The sequence below is a fragment of the Procambarus clarkii genome, chromosome 12 (assembly GCF_040958095.1).
Source record: "Procambarus clarkii isolate CNS0578487 chromosome 12, FALCON_Pclarkii_2.0, whole genome shotgun sequence".
Lineage (NCBI taxonomy): Eukaryota > Metazoa > Arthropoda > Malacostraca > Decapoda > Cambaridae > Procambarus > Procambarus clarkii.
In genome coordinates this window covers 37,751,304-37,771,636 of record NC_091161.1, presented here as the reverse complement: position 1 = coordinate 37,771,636, position 20,333 = coordinate 37,751,304, and the positions used below count along the sequence as shown (strand labels likewise).

Below are 20,333 nucleotides of genomic sequence, written 5' to 3'. Positions count from 1 at the left end.
AGGATGTCATTCGAATATTGTGGTAGGAGGATATTGAAAATGTGTAAAATTCGTTGGAAAAAAAAAACACATCTCCCTTTCTATTTGTGGTCCGATACTGAAACGTAGAACAGTTGCAGTCGTCCTTATATACAACTAGTAAAAAAGTTTGGTTGACATTAAACAAAATTTTAAATCAAGTTTACCGCCCCCTTAACCCTTAAACTGCGCATGGCGTATATATACGCCACGAGTAACATGTCCCAGCGTGCGCATGGCGTATATATATGCCATAGGGCGACAGGCACAATTCGAATGTCCCACGGTGTAAAGGGGTCACGCATACCGTAGCCAGTGGCTATTGAAAACAGACGCCATCTTGGAAAAAAATCTAGTGAAGGCCTCCTTTGTTTCCCAGGCCTTAGTTATTGGCCAGACACTATTGCGAGCGCTTCACGACGCATCTGACCTCGCTCAGCACACCGGGTGGCACGATCTTTGATCGAAAACAAAATAGCCAATGAATTGTTCAAAGACGTTGACGAATTTGACATTGACGACTCAGATATAGACGAGGACTATACGCAGCCTGAGGATATAGAAACCACAGATATTGAGGGTGAACATGTTGGTGCTACGAGGGTGTAGATGCCACGACAGTCATCCACTACTATTCAACACCACTTCGCGCCCAAGCACATAGTTCAAGTGTTCCATTGCAAGAATATATGATCGACGAGTCTGAAACAGGGGAATCATTCTCTGGTTTTAGTGATGTAGAATCGGAGAATAGTTTTGCTACGCCTGCTAGTGCCAGTACAAGCTTCGCCGCATCAGCTGCCTGCCCAGCTAAGCGCCGCTGCATGGAACAAAATGGCGACAATGAGGAACAAATCCCCTCATCTTCCAATACTTTTCCCTCATCGACCCTTCCTGCCCCTACTGTTTCTAGACCTGCTTCAGCTCCTGGTCCTCTGATTCCTCGCCGTGGTGCAGCTATTGGCTCTCAGAAGACAGCAGGTTTATTTGTGTGGAGTGATGATGATTTTGTTCAAAAAATTCCCGACTTTGACAATAGAGATGTGGGAATTACAGATCTTTTCCCCTGATACACGTGCCGAAATGAGTGAAATGGACTTCTTTACTACATATTTCGATGAGCCGCTCATGGAACATTGTTCACGAAACGAACAGACTTGCAGCTGATCTTATTGAAGGTGAGGTGGTCTCAGAATTTTCACGATTACAACGTTGAAAAGAGACGACTGTAGGTGAACTGCATGTGTTTTTCGCAATTTGTATGTTGATGAAACATTGTGTGAAACACGTAATATCCCATTATTGGAGCAAAGACATCGCTGTTCCAACACCATTGTTCGGGAAATGTGTGTCCCTAGACCGTTTTCTGTTACTCCTACGGTGTCTTCATTTTGCAAATAATACAGACGAGAGAGAGGATGATAGGCATTGGAGGGTGAGGCACGTGCTAAATGACCTGACTGGAAAGTTCAGAGATTACCAAGTACCAGCTTCTGAGCTGGTTATTGATGAATCCTTGTGCTTTTCAAAGGAAGTGCTGCCTTCAAGCAGTATATTACCTCAAAATGACACCGATTTGGATTGAAATTCTTTGTGCTCTGTGACTGAATCTGGAATGGTGTTACACACGATACTGTATTCGGCTACATATGTTGACATTCCTGTTACAACCAACATGGCTTCTCGGGTAGTGTGGTGAAGGCACTGCTTGCACCATATCTGAACAAGGGTCACATATTGTACACGGATAACTATTATACCAGTCCCATACTAACCAGATTCTTGCTTGATAATAAAAATGGAGTGTGTGGCACAGTAAAGGCAAAACGAAGGGAAATGCCTGTGTGACACTGCTATGCAAGTAGGTGATTGCGAGGTAAGAAAAAGTGGTGCAATACTTTCAGTCCGGTGGAAAGACAGACATGAAGTGAACATTTAAGTTAAGTTTAAAGTAATTTTTGGTTATATTAATATTAGTTTTAGTGACCACCATTCCCTGGAAACACAAACCGTAACTGTCTATTTTCAGCTTGTTACAACTTGTAATAAACTTGTTACATCTTGGCTTAACGTGTTTATGACGTATTAGAACGTTGTTACAACTTGCTATATTAGTTGCTATAACTAGTTAGGTGTTAAAACTTGTTCGAACGTTGTACCAACGTCGTAGTTTCGGTGTGTGTTTGGCGGGCACCCTGGTACAATGGTGGACAGTGGCAAGGTGAACGGAAGAAAGCAAATAATATATAAGCCAAATTGTGTGATGGACTACAACCTTAACATGCGTTTAGTCTAAGTTTGACATGATGGCGAGTGCTGTAGTGTGTGTACGGAAAACAGTGAAATGGACAAAGAAAATGATTTTCCACCTTATTGACGTAACAATGCTGAACAGTTACAACATGTATCTTGTGAAAACAGGTAGAAAACCATATTTGCGTTCGTTTAGTTTTCAAGTTGAGAAACAATTGCCAAGTAAGTTTGGCAAAGACACCCCTGGCATGCAAATACCCATTCGGGACCCAATATTGAACCATGCTTCAGCACCCAGGCTCGCTTACAGGGAGGCCTTTCTGGTACACCAAATCAAGAAATTACCACCAACTGGAGTGCGTGCAGCAGGCCAGCGTCGGTGCGTTGTGTGTTACGTTTCTGTGGCCTCATTTCTGTGCTGTAAGTTGGTGTTAACATGGTGCGCAAGCGTGTGCCGTTCCTCTGTGCCATATCGACCGTTTTGCACAATATCACTGTCTCCAGGACTACTAAATGTGTAATATTTTTGTAAATAAATGTACATATCAAGTTAATTTTAATGTTTATATTGAAAACAAAAACAAATATATTGCATATTTCCAGTAAACTACACCAGTTTGGTGGGCATACTTGTGACTATAATATATGAGCGTGTAGTGAGTTTATACCAGTTTTATTATAATACAACGTCTAGTGACAAAAATTGGAACAATACTAGCAAAACAAATTATTGTAAATAATGCCGCGAAAATAAATTCGCGGTCACTCGGGCCTCCTGAGCCGCCGTGACGGCTCCCTGATGCAGCACCCTTGAGCGTTCACTCTGATGTCATCGGCGAACTTGTCGGCTCAATTTCATCATTGATAAGTACAACCGAATATTTTTAATATTTGTGTGTTCGGGGAATGCAAACTAACATTTTTAGAAGACGAAAAAAAAATATATTTTTTCTTGCGGACGGGGGTATAAATGTCCTCAGGACCCCTTAGCAGTTTAAGTGTTAAGTTTAAAGTAATTTTTTGTTATATTAATATTCGAGTTTTTCCATTCTTTGGATTTTATCCCGCAATTTTCACCATGTAGAGATATTTGGAAGTTGAAGCAGTTTTATTTACTTTGTTTTACTTTTTTTTTATTTAATGTTATTGGCATTCCACCAGCCAGATTGACCACTGCTCTATTCATCCACTTTTCCGTAACAGTATGTAGTATAAACAATATGCAATTGGGAATGTACAAAGTGTAAATAATGCAAAATGACATTTAATTTAGTGTATTCAGATATAAAGTGTTCTCACAAATATCCATGTATAAGTGGGGGGTTAAAAGAAGTAATTGCACAACATACTGGAATTAATTATAATTATATTAATAATTCAAGCACCGCTTTGGTTTTTCAAGAGGTAAATGAGCATTAATATACCAGTGTATAAACCATAACCGTATAAATAACAAAAAAAAAAAAAAACACAGTACATTTTCTTTTTAGTAAAAACCGGAAACGTTCTCTTCTGTTGCTATATATACCAGTCCACCCATCAATGTGAACCCGGTGGAGGGTCCTTTCCAAAAGGACATAATAAATTTTGATTAAAGCAAGGGATGTATTAGAAACTTACAGGGACTAGGGGAGTGTGGAGGGAACCATATTCAAAGTACCCGCCAGCGGGAATCTCTCTCATGCTAGGTGCTCCTGATTGGTGAACAGCCGCCTGGCGTTGTGTGTGTGTGCATCACGCACACCGTGCATCTGCACCGGGCAGATGCATCACGCATCTGCCCGGAGGAGATGGAGAGGGGCAGAGAAGAACCGTACCTGATCGCAGCTAGACCTGTTATTGACGCTCCCTGAACCGTGGTTATCCAGCCCCCCCATATTGGCCAGCTTCACTGGACCTCGCCCATTCTCGTCCCTGAGTAGCCATCACATTGCTTCAGCCCGCCCCCCCCCCCCCAAAAAAAAAAAAGACTTCAGCTCGAGGTGAGCAACTGTCTTCCTTATTAATATATCTATTTCTGTGCATGTCTGTTACCACGTGGTCGGTCGTCCCATACCCCATAGACGACTGCCTCCATACTGGCGCAGTGAGTAGGATTGTAGTCTCTTCAGCTCGAGTTGTAGAATGGGTGACTTTGTCATCATTCTTGGTGTGAATCTCATCCGAGCTGAAGTGTGCATATATGACAATCACCTATCCTGTATATGCCGTTATTCAGCAGCCATGGAAAGAAAAAATTAATGAGACGTATAAGGGCTGAACAGCAATCTGTGTCAGAAGAACTGTGCTATCATAATGCTGATCCACTTAGTGAGTTTCAACTGGGAATTCGTAAGTTCAATATCCCTACGATTGAGCGTGCCCTTTCATATGCTTACATATGAAAGGGCACGCCATATGTTCACATGCTCATCTCCATTGATTCGGACCTTGAGAAGATATTCACTACTACCGCCACGACGGCCCTGCAAGTCCCTGGCATCATTCTCATGCCACCACGACAGGACCTCATGCCACCACGACAGGACCTCATGCCACCACGACAGGACCTCATGCCACCACGACAGGACCTCATGCCACCACAGAATACGGTCCTGGTGGACAGGACCGTATTCGCCAGGAATGGTTCACATGGATCATCGACTAGGGCGACAACGACGACATCCTCGCCAACATCAACGACCAGACCCCGATGTTGATAGCGGCAGCTGTGAAGACCACCTCCAACGTCGAAGTCAACCGCAGACCATCATTGAAGGTAACAATCACCACAGCCATTGCAGTGACCCACTCCACGGACTACGGACTTAGTGCGCAGGAATCGCCATACTACTCACCCAAGTGACTATGGAACGCTTCACGGAGCTCCGGCAGTGCTTCAAGTGCTATAAGTACTCCCACTACACCAGGAAGTTTACTGAGCGTGTGCAGAGATGCAGCCTTTGCACCCAGAACCACCACTATACAGACTGAACATCCTTCCACCGACGCTGCCTGTGGCCAGCCCTGCTGACTCCTGTGGCACTCTACTTTGAGCAACGTTTATACCTCATCAATTCACCGGTCTGACCAGCCTTATGGTATTTGCTTGGATTGGCACTTCCACGGACCCCATCCCCAGATCTCCAGTATCAGCTATTGATACAGATAACTGCTAAAAGAGCCTTCACTTACGGGCTTACCATAACCGTGATATTTGGAACTTTTGTTCCGAGTACCTGAATCTAAAAACAACAATCATTTGGTCTAACGGGCTATTCAAGCCCGTGCCACCTGTTGGGTGGCTTAAGGGGCCAATAAATTATTATTAGTAAATAGAATAATAAATAATAAATTAAAAATAAATAGAAGTTGAACCAGCCTTTGATCATCACATCCAGTCTTTGCAGTTTGCTTATAATGAACTTAATAATAATAATAAAGAAACACTAACATGCACTTAAATCATTTCACTCGCTTGCCTGTTACATCAGCCCGTTTTCTAGAGTTGCCACGACGGACATAAAATGATGTACTAAATTGCTGTTTTGAATTTTGACGCTAAAATGGGATGCATTATTTGAGTGGACACGTTGAGTGCTAACCAACATTGCCCTGAATTTGTAACATTAATCTACAACTTAATTCACAAACCATAATTTATTATGTTTTCTAGTTCGAAAATGGTCTAATTTCGTTCCATTATTTCGTGAATACTATTATTACCTTCTTCCATTCTTCTGTTAACGGTTGAAACGATCGTTAAAACAATCCACAAGAACAAACATCAAGGATATTGGCCCACACACGGCAGCTTCTATTTATATTTACACAGTCATTCATGTGTGTCTAACATACCCTTGAATCAATGGATCCTACATCTATTATGTTACTTGGAAATTCGTTCCACTGAACAACAACCCTGTTACCAAACCAGCATATACCCAGGTCTTTCCTAAATCTAAACTCATCTACGTTTTATTCATTGTTTCGTATTATATGAAGTATTGACATTTTGTACCTTATTCTTGTTATTCTCGTTCTTCCACTTGTTCTCTTGGAGGATTTGGGGTGGGGAGGGGAGGGGGGGGCGGGGGGAGAAATAGCGTAAGCTAATCTATTCCTTTGAGATGTATTTTATTGTCTCAATAAACGTACTTAAACTTGTTCACTTCAATCATGCTACTCCTAACTCTGCCTTTATAGATAATGTAAATTAAGCTTTAACAATCTTCACATGGAAAGTAACTAATTCGTGGTGTTAACTTTGTCATTCTACGCATTACACGTTCTATAGTATGGCAACCAAAGCAACTTCATATTCTGAACGAGGCCTAACGAGCTAGATACAGCTGAAGAAAAACCACCAGGTGTTTTATTGCTTAAACTTCTAGAAATATTCCCAGTGACCTATTTGCCTTATTTCGGAAAGTTATGCATAGATTTTTGGTCTTTCAATTCCTACTAATTATGACCAAGATTCTTTTCGCAATCTCATCACCTTCCCTCTGATAACCTGTAACTATCATCATTACCTTGCCTCATAACCTTATTTTTGTCAGTATTAAACTGTATTTGCCGGTCTTTTGATCATTTCAGAATCCTATCTACATCACCTTGAAGTGATTTTAATCCATGCTATTAATACATGGTTGAATATATACATGGTACTGTTACTTCATATATGTTGTTTATTACATGTATGTCTTATATGTAAATTATCGACTTTTATATACTGTTTAGTTCAGGGGTAATTCCACCATAGGAAATTTTTTAGTTGGGAGAGGGAGGGGGGGGGGGGAGTTGAGTTTTAGAGTTTGCTGGCTTAGCAAAATCAAGTCGAAAATAATACAAACTTGCTTCCAGCGCCACAGCTGACTGTCCGATAATAACAATTTCACTCTTGTGCTCGTCACTGAGCAATGACATTTAATGTTTAAACCAATGGTTCTCAACCTTTTATAATAATTTCACAATCGCCACCCTCGTGTTAAATATAGCAAAGAGAAATGGCACTCACTAATATCACACAACCCAATTTCTATTTTTGCCCCCATGTGGGTCATATGCCCATGTTGAGAAACACTGGTTTGAATCGATTAAAACACACAGTAAATGTAAAAAAAAATCTACTTGACTGTCAATCAAACGATGAATAAGCGAGTTTGTATATATTAGTCAAGATGTTTTTAAGAAAGAATGAAGGCAACTGTAGAGGCCAATTGGCCCATATGAGTAATACATAATACCAGCGAAAATGTACGATCCCTGTTGGTCGAAATCTTACAGCACTCAAACAGACGTTTAACTCCATATACTTCCACACATTTTCCACAAAACTTGGTGGCACTGCAGCCAAGCCCATGGCAAGCCCTCACTCGCTTACCCCCACCATCCGACTAACCCCTTCACCCGGTGCACTTACTGGCTACTGGGACACATGGCAACGCTCTGGCAAGCTGTCTAGCACTACCTGGCCATGCAGCTTGAAACCCATATCAGAATCAACTGACTGTGCGTTCGTCGTAATACTATCAGTGTAGCCATTAATTCCTGACAGGGATGTCCCTTGATTTGGTTGGCTAATGGTTTTGATCCAGTTCTCTTTTGGGTATCACATTAATAAGTCAACCTCGATGTTTGCACGGAAAAGTGCTTTATCATATAAATTTAATAATACGGTCTGACTTCTTATTGTGTTTTAGATACAGAATTTGAAGCCTATCGTAAGTGTCAGACAAAGAGCGTATGGCGCTTCCTATGTTTAATATGAATTCACGTTCATCATCAATGGAGAAAACCTAAGCGTGTTATTTGTATCAAAGTAAGTAATTATCAAGAGAAGGCACCAAACCGGGAAGGCTATGTAGCACCATCAAATGCGCAGAAAAATCAAAGGGCGCTAAATATCACCAAGGATGCCAATACGAGAACAAAAACGCATAAGGCGAACGACATCAAAAGTATCCGAGTCACCAAGAATTCTATTGAGGGACAAGTGACCGCGAGGGGCGGTTGGAAAGCAAGACACACGCTCGTCCTGGAAGTCAGGACATTCAAGCAGAACATTTAAGAAGGACATGCACGACCATAAGTGGGACAATGTAACCAGGACAATAAGGAGCAGGGCGGCGCTCCATCAAGTGACCATGGGTTAAGCGAGTATGGCCAATACGCAACCTCCCCAGAGCTGTTTCCCACCGCCGGTTATGGTGGAAGGAGGACGGCCAAAAGGAGAAACAACATTTAAGAGCATGTAGTTTGTTACCAGTAACAGACAACCAAGAAGCCTGCCAACGGGTAAGGACGGAGGAATGGATAACCGGGTAAAAGTCGGAATACGGAATACCTTTACGAGAGATGGGACAAGAGCGGACAGCTTCCTTGGCGGCAGCATCCGCACGCTCATTTAAAGACACACCAATATGGCTGGGAACCCAACAAAACTCAACAGACTTAAATTTACTGTGAACAAGAAACAGCCAATGCTGGATCTCGACAACTATTGGATGAACTGGATTGAAGGACCCGAGAGCCATGAGCTAGGGCACTACAAGAGTCAACAACAACTACAAAGGAAGACTGACAACGAGAAAGCAGGAGACGAATAGCATAGAGAATAGCATAAAGGTTTGCTGTAAAGATGCTAGTCTCCGGAGGTAAGCGACACATATAAGTGCGATCAGGAAAAACAACAGTAGCCAACACCGTCCGCCGACTTAGACCCATCGGTGAAGACAGAAACGGAGCGGGAGTGAGAAGAAAAGTGCTCAAGGAAAAGGCGTTTTAGAACCGTAGGAGGGGTAAAAGCTTTAGTGATACGGGTCAAGGATGTACAAAACCGCGGAAGAGGGACTCTTCACGGGCGCAAAGAAGGAACAACACGAGGAAAAACATTAGAAATACGAACTGAAAGAGTCCTGTAGGCGAGATAACCGGACAGAAAGAGGGAGGTGGTGAAGAGGAACAGGAACCGCAGGACGGGTAAAAGTTAAAGCACGACAGAGGCGAGAGGAAGGATTTGTAAGGACCGCGCAAGATAGCGAAGACAGTAGCGAAGACAGTAGCGAAGACAGTAGCGAAGACAGTAGCGAAGACAGTAGCGAAGACAGTAGCGAAGACAGTAGCGAAGACAGTAGCGAAGACAGTAGCGAAGACAGTAGCGAAGACAGTAGCGAAGACAGTAGCGAAGACAGTAGCGAAGACAGTAGCGAAGACAGTAGCGAAGACAGTAGCGAAGACAGTAGCGAAGACAGTAGCGAAGACAGTAGCGAAGACAGTAGCGAAGACAGTAGCGAAGACAGGGGTCTTGGAGAGACAGGAAGCCAGTGTCAACATTCAAGCTAAGGACTGGAGTCGAACGAAAGGCACCAGAACTGAGGCGCAACCCAGTATGGTGCAAAGCATCAAGATGGCGAAGAGTAGAAGGAGAAGCAGACGAGTAAGCAGGGCAACCATAATCGAGCTTAGACAGGACGAGAGAGGAATGTAACGTAAGGAGAGTGCGCCTATCTGCCCCCAAGAAGTATGGGACAAGACCCGAAGGAGGGTAAGGGCCTTAGAGCACTCAACACGGAGGTAAGAGATATGGGGAGACCAAGACAAACGAGTGTCAAGGAATAACCCCAAAAGCTTCGCGGAATCTTTGTACTCAAGGGGATGACCATAAAGTGACAAAGATGGACGAAGAACGACCCGTTTCCGCGTAAAAGTCATGGCACAAGTCTTAGAAGTAGAGAACTTGAAGCCAAGATCGGTGGCCCAAGACGACATGGCATCAATTGCAAGTTGAAGCCGGCGCTGAAGGAGAGGCGAATCATCACCCTGACAGCAAAGGGTAAGATCATCGACATAGAGAGCGGAGAAGACACCTGAAGGAAGAGAGGAAAGAAGACCATTGAGGGCAACCAGAAAAAGAGTAGTGCTCAGAACACTACCCTGGGGCACACCTTCGTATTGCTGAAAAGAGGCAGAGAGCGCGGTACCAAGGCGCACCCAAAAGGAACGACGAGAGAGGAAGCTGCGGAGAAAGAGAGGGAGACGACCACGAAGGCCAAAAGAATGAAGTTGAGATAGAATATGATAATGCCAAGTGGTGTCATAAGCCTTTTCCAGGTCAAAAAGGACGGCAACAACGGAGGTCTTCGCAGCAAAAGCAGTACGAATATAGACCTCCAAGTTCACCAGGACATCTGTCGTGCTGCGGCACTTGCGGAAACCAAATTGAGAAGGGGAGAGGAGGTGATGGTGTTCCAGGAACCACATCAGACGAACGTTAACCATACGTTCAAAGAGTTTGCAGACAACTTGTGAGAGCAATAGGGCGAAAGTCCTTAGGGGAAGTACCCAGAGACCCCAGTTTGCGAACAGGGATTACAACGGCATCGAGCCAGTCCTCAGGGACTGACGACGACTCCCAGATCCGATTATAAAGACTTAGTAAATACTGAGACGTGCACGGAGGGAGATGGTGAAGCATCTCATAATGAATACCATCGGAGCCCGCCGCCGTAGAACCGCAGAGGGCCAGGGCAGAACGAAGTTCAGAGAGAGAGAAGGGATCATTATAGGGAAGCTGAAGACGAGTGCAGAAATCTAAAGGACGAGACTCAAGGACAGGTTTACGAAGAAGGAAACATTGGGGAAGATGAAGACCAGAGCTAACAGAAGAAAAGTGGGAACCCTTTTCGGAAGCGACCTGCAACGGGTCCGCCAAAAGAGTATTATGGAGGTGAAGGACCGGTGAAACATCGGGAACGAACTTACCCGCTATCTTGCGGATACGCTTCCAGATCTGGGTCAGAGGGGTTTCGGACGTAATTATTGAGACATAAGATGCCCAACATTCACGTTTAGCCGTACGGATGGCCCTACGGGCCACCGCGCTCGCTTTCCGAAAGAAAAGAAAAGAATCGGACGTCTGCCTACGGCGGTGCCTCTTCCAAGCTGCACGCTTACAGCGGACAGCCCGAGCACAGTCCGCATTCCAACAGGGAACGCACTTCCGTGGACCCCGAGAGGAAGAGCGAGGAATAGAGTGGAGGGCAGCGTTGAAGACAGTGTCATGAAAAAGGAGGAGAGCGCGAGAGAGAGGCAGAAGGGAGAGGTCAGAGAGAGCAGCACTGAGGGTAAATAGGGTCCAGTCCGCCTTAGCAAACTGCCACCTAGGGAAAGAGAAGGAAGGGCGAAAAGAGAAAAAGGAAACAAGGATGGGGAAATGATCACTTCCATGGAGGTCATCAAGAACCTGCCACGTGAAATCTAAGTAAGGAGAAGAAGAGCAGAGAGAAAGATCAAGACAAGAAAGGGTGCGAGTCCGAGAGTCCAAATGAGTGGGCTCAATAGAATTCAGAAGAGACAGGGAAGAAGAGAGGAGAAATGGCTCAAGAAGGCGACCCCGGGTATTCGTTAGAACGTCACCCCAAAGAGAATGACGACAATTGAAGTCACCCAGCAGAAGCACAGGCTCCGGCAAGGAGTCTAGGTGTTTCAAATCAGGAAGAGAAAGTGGGACACTTGGGGGGAGATAAATGGAACAAACTGTGTACCATTTCCCCACAAAGATACGAGCAGCAGAACAATAGAGAGGGGAAGGAAAAAGTAAAGGAACAAAGGGAACATCAGCACGAATCAAGAGAGCAGAAGAATTAGAAGCCCCAGCAACGGCTGGGGGGGGGGGGGAGAGAAAGTAATAGCCACGAAAACGACCAGGACGAGCACCAAGCATCGGCTCCTGGAGACAGACACAAAGGGGCGAAAACCGCGAAATCAGAAGTTGGAGTTCGAGGAAATTGGCGTAATAACCTCGAACGTTCCATTGAAGAATGGACAACGACGAGAAGAAAAAGGACAAAAACAGCGAACAAGGAAGAAACAAAGGCGAAAGAGCAACAGAGCACGTTAAAGAATATCAAGGTCGGGATCAGGGTCAGCAAAGTCAGGGTTAGGGGGCATGGGTAAAATGAGCAAAGACGGAGGGAAGGAAACGGGAGAACAGATCAGAGGTGGGCGGGCAGGGTCCTGAGGAGGAAGAGGAGGAGACAACGGAGAGGAGCAGTCAAGGACAGCAGCAGGAAGAGGGGGAGTAGAAAGAGGGGAGCGCACCCCAGCAAGAGCAGCAACCGAAAGGGAAGCAGGGGCCAAAGAAACCTCCATAGCAGGAACAGGGGGCGCAATCACTGAAACGGGAGGGGAAGGAGCAACAGAGCCAGAAGTAGAAGCTGAGGAAGAAAGCAAAGCCTTCTTACCCGCCGGGGAGGAGGAAGGAGAGGAGCCAGGCTTACGCTTCTGCCTTAAAGAGACTGGTGTCCCAGCAACTTCGTACCGGGCAACGGATTCCAGTGTCTCAACAGGAGAAGCTGAACGAGAGCACACACGACTACCGTGAGGAGAGCGATGGACATCCGCCTGCACTGACAGGTGGCGGGGAGAGCAGATAGATGGAGGAAGAGGATGTGAAGGAGGATCGGAGGGGGACGAGGAAGAAGACACAGGAGACATGACAGACCGGGTAGAAAGAAGGGGAACCCAGACAGGACCAGGAGGGCGACCCCTCAGGACAGAACACAAAGGAACAGAGGAGAGGGCAGTGGGCGTATCAGGGTCCAAGGCCCGGAAACGGTTGAGAGTCTGAGGAAGAGGGGAAGGACGAGGAGAAGAGCGCAACACGCGAGCATAAGAGATATTAGTATAAGGCGGGAGCCGGCGAACCTGGCGCCTCGCCTCGGGAAAAAATAAACGCTTCCGGTGCTTTAGGTTGAGGACGGCTGCCTCAAGCTTGTAATGGACACAGGCACGGGAGAAGGTAGGATGGGCCTCACCGCAGTTGAGGCAGCGAGCTTGGGGAGAAGTGCACTCCGACTTAGAGTGACCTTCACCCCCACACAAAGGACACAGAGAGACAGTCCCAGAGCAGCGGAGGGCACCATGCCCAAACCTCCAGCACTTGTTACAAAGTCAAGGAGAAGGAATATACTCCTGGACAGAGCACTTAGCACCAGCAAGAATGATAGAGGATGGAAGGGTCCTACCATCAATGGTGATCTTCACATCGCAAAGGGGTTGACGGCGACGACCACGAGGGGGACGAGTAAACGAGTCATCCTGGAGGACAGAATAGCCTTGGGCATCAAGAATATGCCGAATCTCATCGTGGCAATCCTGCAGATTCCGAACACCGGTTGGAACATGGGGTGGGAGGAGAATAGTGCCAACACTGGCATTCATCTGAACGTTCTTGGAGACCCGAACAGGGATCTCGCCAAGATAAGGCAGCCAAGCGGGAAGCTGCATCCTGGGGAGCAGCAACGACACGTGCACCGAGATGAGTGGGGTTGAAAGTAACAGACGCATCCATGGAATCTACAAGATGCCGATGGAGGGAGAAATCGTCAGGAGGCGCAGAATCAAGAGGGAGGAGATCAAAGTATTTGGCCCATGAAGCAGGACCAAACAAGGCCTGATACGCATCAGCACGGGAAGGAATCGAGCGAGTGCGGCTGGGGCGCGAACGGCGTTGAGAACCCCTAGAGAGAGAGGGGTCAAAAGGCGCAGTAGTCACAACGAGAGACTTAGCCGCACCAGGGGACGAAGTGGTCACCACTGGGGGCTGGAGGCTCGACCCAACCACAGAGGAGAGAGGGGAGCTGGGGGAAGAAGTCAGGACCGTTAAAGGAGGAGCAAGGTCGGGGCCCAACGCAGCGGAAGCTACAGAGCCTGGTCTTCCAATACAGGCCGACTCGGGGGCTTGGTCGCCCACCCCACGAGCCTGAGAGGGTAAAACGGAAACATTCATCGACAGAGACGAAGAGAAAGAAATTCATTCACGAATGTGCCCCCATACCCACCATGGAGCCACAATTAGAGGCAGGACACCCAACAGGAAGCTATCGCCGATCATGCCAGGGCCCCCCAGGGGTGCGTCGTGAGTATACGCCCCACAAACGCCACCTTAAGAACCGTCAGTCCGTCGAGATCGGGTTCAGCGACGAAAGGGGGATTGACAATAAAAGGTTCCCCTCGCTCGAGACGTTGGGTACTACAGTTCTACGGGTGCAAGAGTATGCCTCCTCAAGCACCCGGGCGCCAAAATAGAAGAAGTCCAAAGAAATAATCCAAAACAAGCAAAAGGTCGGCAGGAAACGACAAGCAGATAGGAGAAGAGGGGGAGAAAAACGAAACATAAGGAAAAGGAAAAGCGATTCGGCACAATTAGAGAAGACAGCAGGAGTGCAAGGCTAGAAAAGGACAGAGGACTGTGCCAAGGAGCATCACACTCCAGCAGCCGCCCACTATGCCCCCCTCACGGCATCAACGAGCTGAGCGGGGAGGGGGGTCGAAGACTTAAAACAATTGATGTTAATGGAAAAATTCTTGGAGATGGTGACTCCAGACACCAGGTTTAAGGTTCAAGAAGCAGGAATAAAAACACTCGTAGAAGCAGCGGACAAAGCAGATGTAATTATGGAAGCTTACAGAAGTCTCCAGGAACAAAGAAAAAGGTCACGCAAAGTTGCACGGTAGTAAAAGACAGTATACTTGGAACAGTGGAGATGGTCGTGGATATACGGGCAAGCCGATAGCCAGACAAAGTCAGGGGTATGTGGAATTTTCTCCGTCGGGAGGTGACGAATTAGATGTTCAGGCTAGCGCACCCTCGGGTCAGGGAGGAAGTACAACATCGTCTAGAAATCGAGGTACAGGACAATGGAGACATGGCGAATCCTATTATAATGGACAACGTAGTTCGAGAGGACGAGGATTCCCTTCTCACATAATATGCTACACATGTAACAAGCCTGGACACTTCAGTAGAGAGCGTAGGCAAGGCAGGAGAGTGGTGTCCCTCACAGTAAGTAAATACAGTCGTCCGTATAAGAGTTTAAAAGAGGAATTGCCCCAGGTGATGACGTTCATTACGAAAGGATATAACCCTTTCGTTAGCAAAGGTATGGTGAGTATTGGGGGTCAGCCTGACCAACAAGTCACACTATTGCGTGACACAGGAGAGGATCAGAGCCTAATATTGAAAAGCCTGATCCCTGAATACACATCTTGTATAAACGGACAAATCATTAAGGTACGGGGTATAAATTCAGAGATGGATATACCTGTGTGTATAGTAAAGCTAACCTCTGATTACTTTACAGATGAAGTGATGTTAGGAGTGTGCTCGGACATACCCATTCCTGGAGTACACGTCATCTTGGGCAACGATTTGTGTGGTTCAAGTGTGTTGCCAGAGGTACTGCGCAGTGATATACCAAACGGACATCAAAACAATTTGGAAGATGATAAATGTGATAACATAACGCTAGCCAGTATTCTGGATGATCCCTCGGATGATGATTAAATGTTAGTATATCCGGCCTGCGTCGTAACCCGAGCGCAGAGTGCTCGACTAAGATGTGCCAGAGAGGATGGACGTATCTTCTGCAGAGGAGGAAGAGGTGGATTTTGGCCTAAAAGGATTGTTCGAGGAACATGCAGCACCAAGTACAGCGAGAGTGGAAGTAAGACCACAATTACCATCCCACATAAAGGTAAGCAAACCAGATTTTATAGCTGCCCAGAAATTAGAATTTGAGAAACATATCAAGGAAACTAAGGGAGGAAATGCTTGTATCACGTCACCTACTTACTATTACCTGGACGACGGGGTTTTAATGCGAAAATGGCGATCAGACCATGCGCCAGCTGACAAAGACTGGGTTGAAAAGGATCAAGTGATTGTACCTCAAGGTTATAGGAACTCTGTATTGGAAGTTGCCCATGCATTAGAAATGGCGGGACATCTGTGTCCATAAGACATTTAGGAAAATACAAGAGCATTTTCATTGGCCAGGTATGGCCGCAGATGTAAAAAGGTATTGCAGAACTTTTTTATCCTGTCAAAGAGCGGGAAAACCTGCTCCAGCGCTTCCTAGAGCCCAGCCCGTTGAAATTAAGAGTCGGAAGGTGAATGCAACTGTGCTGAGCAGAAGGAAGGATGTGGACAGACCGAGGACGGAAGTAGAGCGTCAGGTTGTCCACGAGCACAGAAGCATAGGGATAATGGAGTTAAGTTGTATGAGATGTCAGGAGTTGACACGTTTCACAGAAAACGTGAAAGAGAAGAGATGGAGTTGTATAGAGGTGAGAAGTGTGAGACGATGATGATACAAGCATGGAGGAATAGAAGAAAACCGAGGATTCGATGGAAGTCGAAGACGAAGTCTCGGATAAATGAGGAGACGAAAGGGACGATCGTCGGTGAAGACGAGGGAGTGAAGTATGACGACAGGAGACGGAAGTATAATGGCAGTAGATGGAAGTGTGAATCAAGACGTTTTAGAAAAGAAAATAAGAAAGAGTAAAGTGATGAGGGACGGTAGACCTCAGTAAAGTACTTGTGTGCATCAGCCACACCGTCCAAAGCGCTGTGTTCTGAAAACTTACCTATGTATTTTTCAACCTGTTCTCGCACTTTCTTACAGTCAATTTTGACTTATTAAATACGTGTGTATGTGACATACTGAACATACTAGTTTACCTTGAAAAGCTTCATAGAAAACACCGACCTTACCTAACCTTCTTAGTATGTTAAGATAAGCATCTTATTACTTTGTAATTACAATTATTACTTAACCTATACCTATAATAGGTTAAGTAAAAATTGTAGTTACGAAGCAATAAGATGCTTATCTTAACATACTAAGGTTAGATAAGGTCGGTGTTTTCTATGAAGCTTTTCAAGGAAAACTAGTATGTTTAGTACGTCACATGCACGTATTTAATAAGTCAATATTGACTATACGAAAGTGCGAGAACGGGTTGGTATTTTTTTATATACTTATAAAGATGATTTGTTGTTAAAACAGATTTTGTGTGCAGTTGGAGGCAAAGGAGATCCTGTACGCCAAAGATCAGTGGTCAGTAGGTACGGCACCATGTCTACAAAATTATAAGTTATGTCTGATAAGACATATCATGACTAGAATAAGTTAAAACTTAATATGATGGACGCAAAAGGAATAGTGCTACATTCGGTGAAGAAAATTAGTCTGAATGCTCCAAGATAACACTCTTAAAGGGGGGAGGAGTGTTATGCAATGCTTTATCGTGTTATTGCGTCGCATAAAAAAGGCACTGTTATATTAATAGTAATACTTTCAATATTACAGGAAGAACAAGGTTAACGACCGTGAAGGTCGTTAACGGTCAGCACGGTGTGGCTCGTCCGGTGGCAGGAATTTCTGTTAGCCAATCAAAATCACCGGGCGAGGCAATGAGTGCTGGTCGGAGAATGAACTGAACAGAAATCTACCCCCCTCCATCGCGTCGACATCCAGTCGTCACGTGAGGGTGTGCGTGTGCGTACTCGCCTAGTTGTACTCACCTAGTTGTGTTTGCGGGGGTTGAGCTCTGGCTCTTTGGTCCCGCCTCTCAACCGTCAATCAACAGGTGTACAGATTCCTGAGCCTATCGGGCTCTGTCATATCTACACTTGAAACTGTGTATGGAGTCAGCCTCCACCACATCACCGTGTGCGTGCGTGCGCGTGTGCGTGCGTGTGCGTGCGTGCGTGTGTGTGTGTGTGTGTGTGTGTGTGTGTGTGTGTGTGTGTGTGTGTGTAGTGTGTGTGTGTGTGTGTATGTATGTATGACCAGCTGAACCCAACTGTTACAGTATGCTCCACCTTCACCAAGGAAAAGGACGCGAGGACCTAGCGGCATGGTAGACGTCTTTGAAGTTGTGGAAGTCACCGTCTTTGATATATAGAGGTCGGCGTTGAGGTAACACGCACTTTCCCGATAGTGGTACTAATTCCGGAAAAGTGGATGATCCTTAGGTGAGAGGAATCACCAGATGAGTGATGACTTTTTCATGGTCATAGTATCTCAAGTTATATATATAATTGTACATATTATGTACAGTGCCTTAACATATATACATGTATTATATTGTATATAATGTACTCTCATGTATTTCGTGATATAGCCGAATATATCCATGATGCAGTCTTTTCCAAAACTATTTCTTGTCTTTTGTCAGACCTCAGCACCAAGTGTGTCACACCTGACAATAGGTCACGCTGAGGCTGACACCTGAAAAAATTAATGTACCCCGTTATATTACAAAGCATAAGAAAAACACTCAGAACAAACCTATTTTAAATGTGTTGGGTTTTCGACAGTTCGATCCCAACAAACTACCTGAGTACACACACACACACACACACACACACACACACACACACACACACACGTGTATGCCGAGGACACCTACGGTGACGACAACGCCTACAGTGACGACAACGCCTACAGTGACGACAACGCCTACAGTGACGACAACGCCTACAGTGACGACAACGCCTACAGTGACGACAACGCCTACGGCACCGAGGTTTATGAAGTAGAAGAAATTTTTAATTTAAAAAGTTTTCAAATGAACACATGTGTATGCCGAGGACGCCTGCGGTGACAACGGCGCCGCTGACCAGACCACACACTTGAAGGTGAAGGGACGACAACGTTTCGTCGTCGTCCCTTCACCTTCTAGTGTGTGGTCTGGTCAACTTACTTTAGCCACGTTATTGTGACTTATTGCCTGCAACGGCGCCGCCTACGGTGACAACGACGACGCCATCCGCTTCCTTCCTTCACAAACAACCCTTTGTTACGATTGTGTACACTCCTGTCACTACTACTGTCTTGCCTCCCCTTTACATTCCTAAGGTAATGTGGTGATGCAACCTAGTGGGCTGGATAGCAGAGTCCCAGTTTTCGTCTTTCCCCCATCGCTTGCTTTTTACGCTGCTGATCACAGCACTCACAAGCCAATTGTGACCTTGTACAATCCTTATGCGTTTTGTATCTCCTACTCGGTGCTGTGTAATAACCTATCATGTTTCAACGTGCATAGTCCAAAGGGCATTGGTCGTTCAAAATGTTCAATAGACATCATTAAGAACAAATCTTTCGTTAATCGAGACAAGTCAAAGGGATAAAATTCGCATACAAATCTGTGAAGATGGAAAGAAAAAGGAATTGGAAAAGAAGGATGTCCCAGCTGTGTTACTGAGTGTTGTACCAGAGCCCTGTAGTGGGCCTGATGGTGACCACTTCCTAGTCCGTCCATGCTCCCACACGCTCTGGTAGGGAGGAGGGGGGGTGGGGGCGGAGGAAGGGGGGGGAGAGCTACAGACAAATTTTCTCCCACTCTGCACCAACATCCGCTTGGAGCCGATCAAGGGAATGCTGGTCCAAGCCTGGTGTTAGTTGCTGCTGCTACCATTTGTCCTTTGTGGGTTACTGGTGTCCACTGAGGGTGACCAGACTGAATCGAGAATTTCATCCTACATGCACCTGAACTCAAACATCAAAACTGTATTAGCGTATGTCCTAGGTCTCCTTGACATATGCTATCTTAAGAGCAGGATGATTTCTGCGGATGGAAATCCTGGGGAATAGAAGATTGCAGTGATACCGGGTCATTTTAAAATGATGCCGTACTAAATGCCTTTATGTATGAGTATATCTAAAGAAAGCGTCAGTGGATAGATCATGTGAATTATTACACATCATAAGATGAGGTAAAATACACACAAAGGGATAAGTTACCTCATCCCTTTGTGTATTTTACCTCAATAAACTTATTATATTGAAATTTAAATGAGATCAATTAAAGATCAAGATGAGAATACAGGGAAGTGTGCAACCACTGTGGAGTCTGGCAACTTTGGGGAAGATTACTTTCTTTCAGTAAATATATTTAGAGAGCTGTTCTGTATTATCTAGCTTAACCAGATGTCACTTGTAGCAAGTATTGGTAAATTGTCTGAGTGACTGATTAATGTAACTGTGGGTGTTTACTTAACAATTGCTCAAATAATTCACGTTAATTGTATCCGATTGATGGTCGTCCGCGTGACGTTAACGCACTTTATTTAATGTCTGACATTGTTGTTAAAGTAATTTACTTGTGTTGTTGTATGTCTTAGTGGCATTGAGTAAAGTAACGTAAATTACTTGTGTGGGTGTGTTACTGTGGTGATTGTCTTGGTGACATTGTTGTGTACGCTGTTACAACCCTGGGTTCTTACT

The 20,333-nt window shown here is 45.3% G+C and overlaps 1 long non-coding RNA gene and 1 pseudogene across 1 annotated transcript in view; one reads left to right on the top strand and one right to left on the bottom strand.

The window, feature by feature from the left end:
• The window catches only part of LOC138363905 (uncharacterized), a 176,806-nt gene that overhangs the window by 64,746 nt on the left and 91,727 nt on the right, over positions 1 to 20,333 (bottom strand). The window lies entirely within an intron of this gene.
• On the top strand, positions 18,894 to 19,671 carry LOC138364147 (motile sperm domain-containing protein 1-like; annotated as a pseudogene).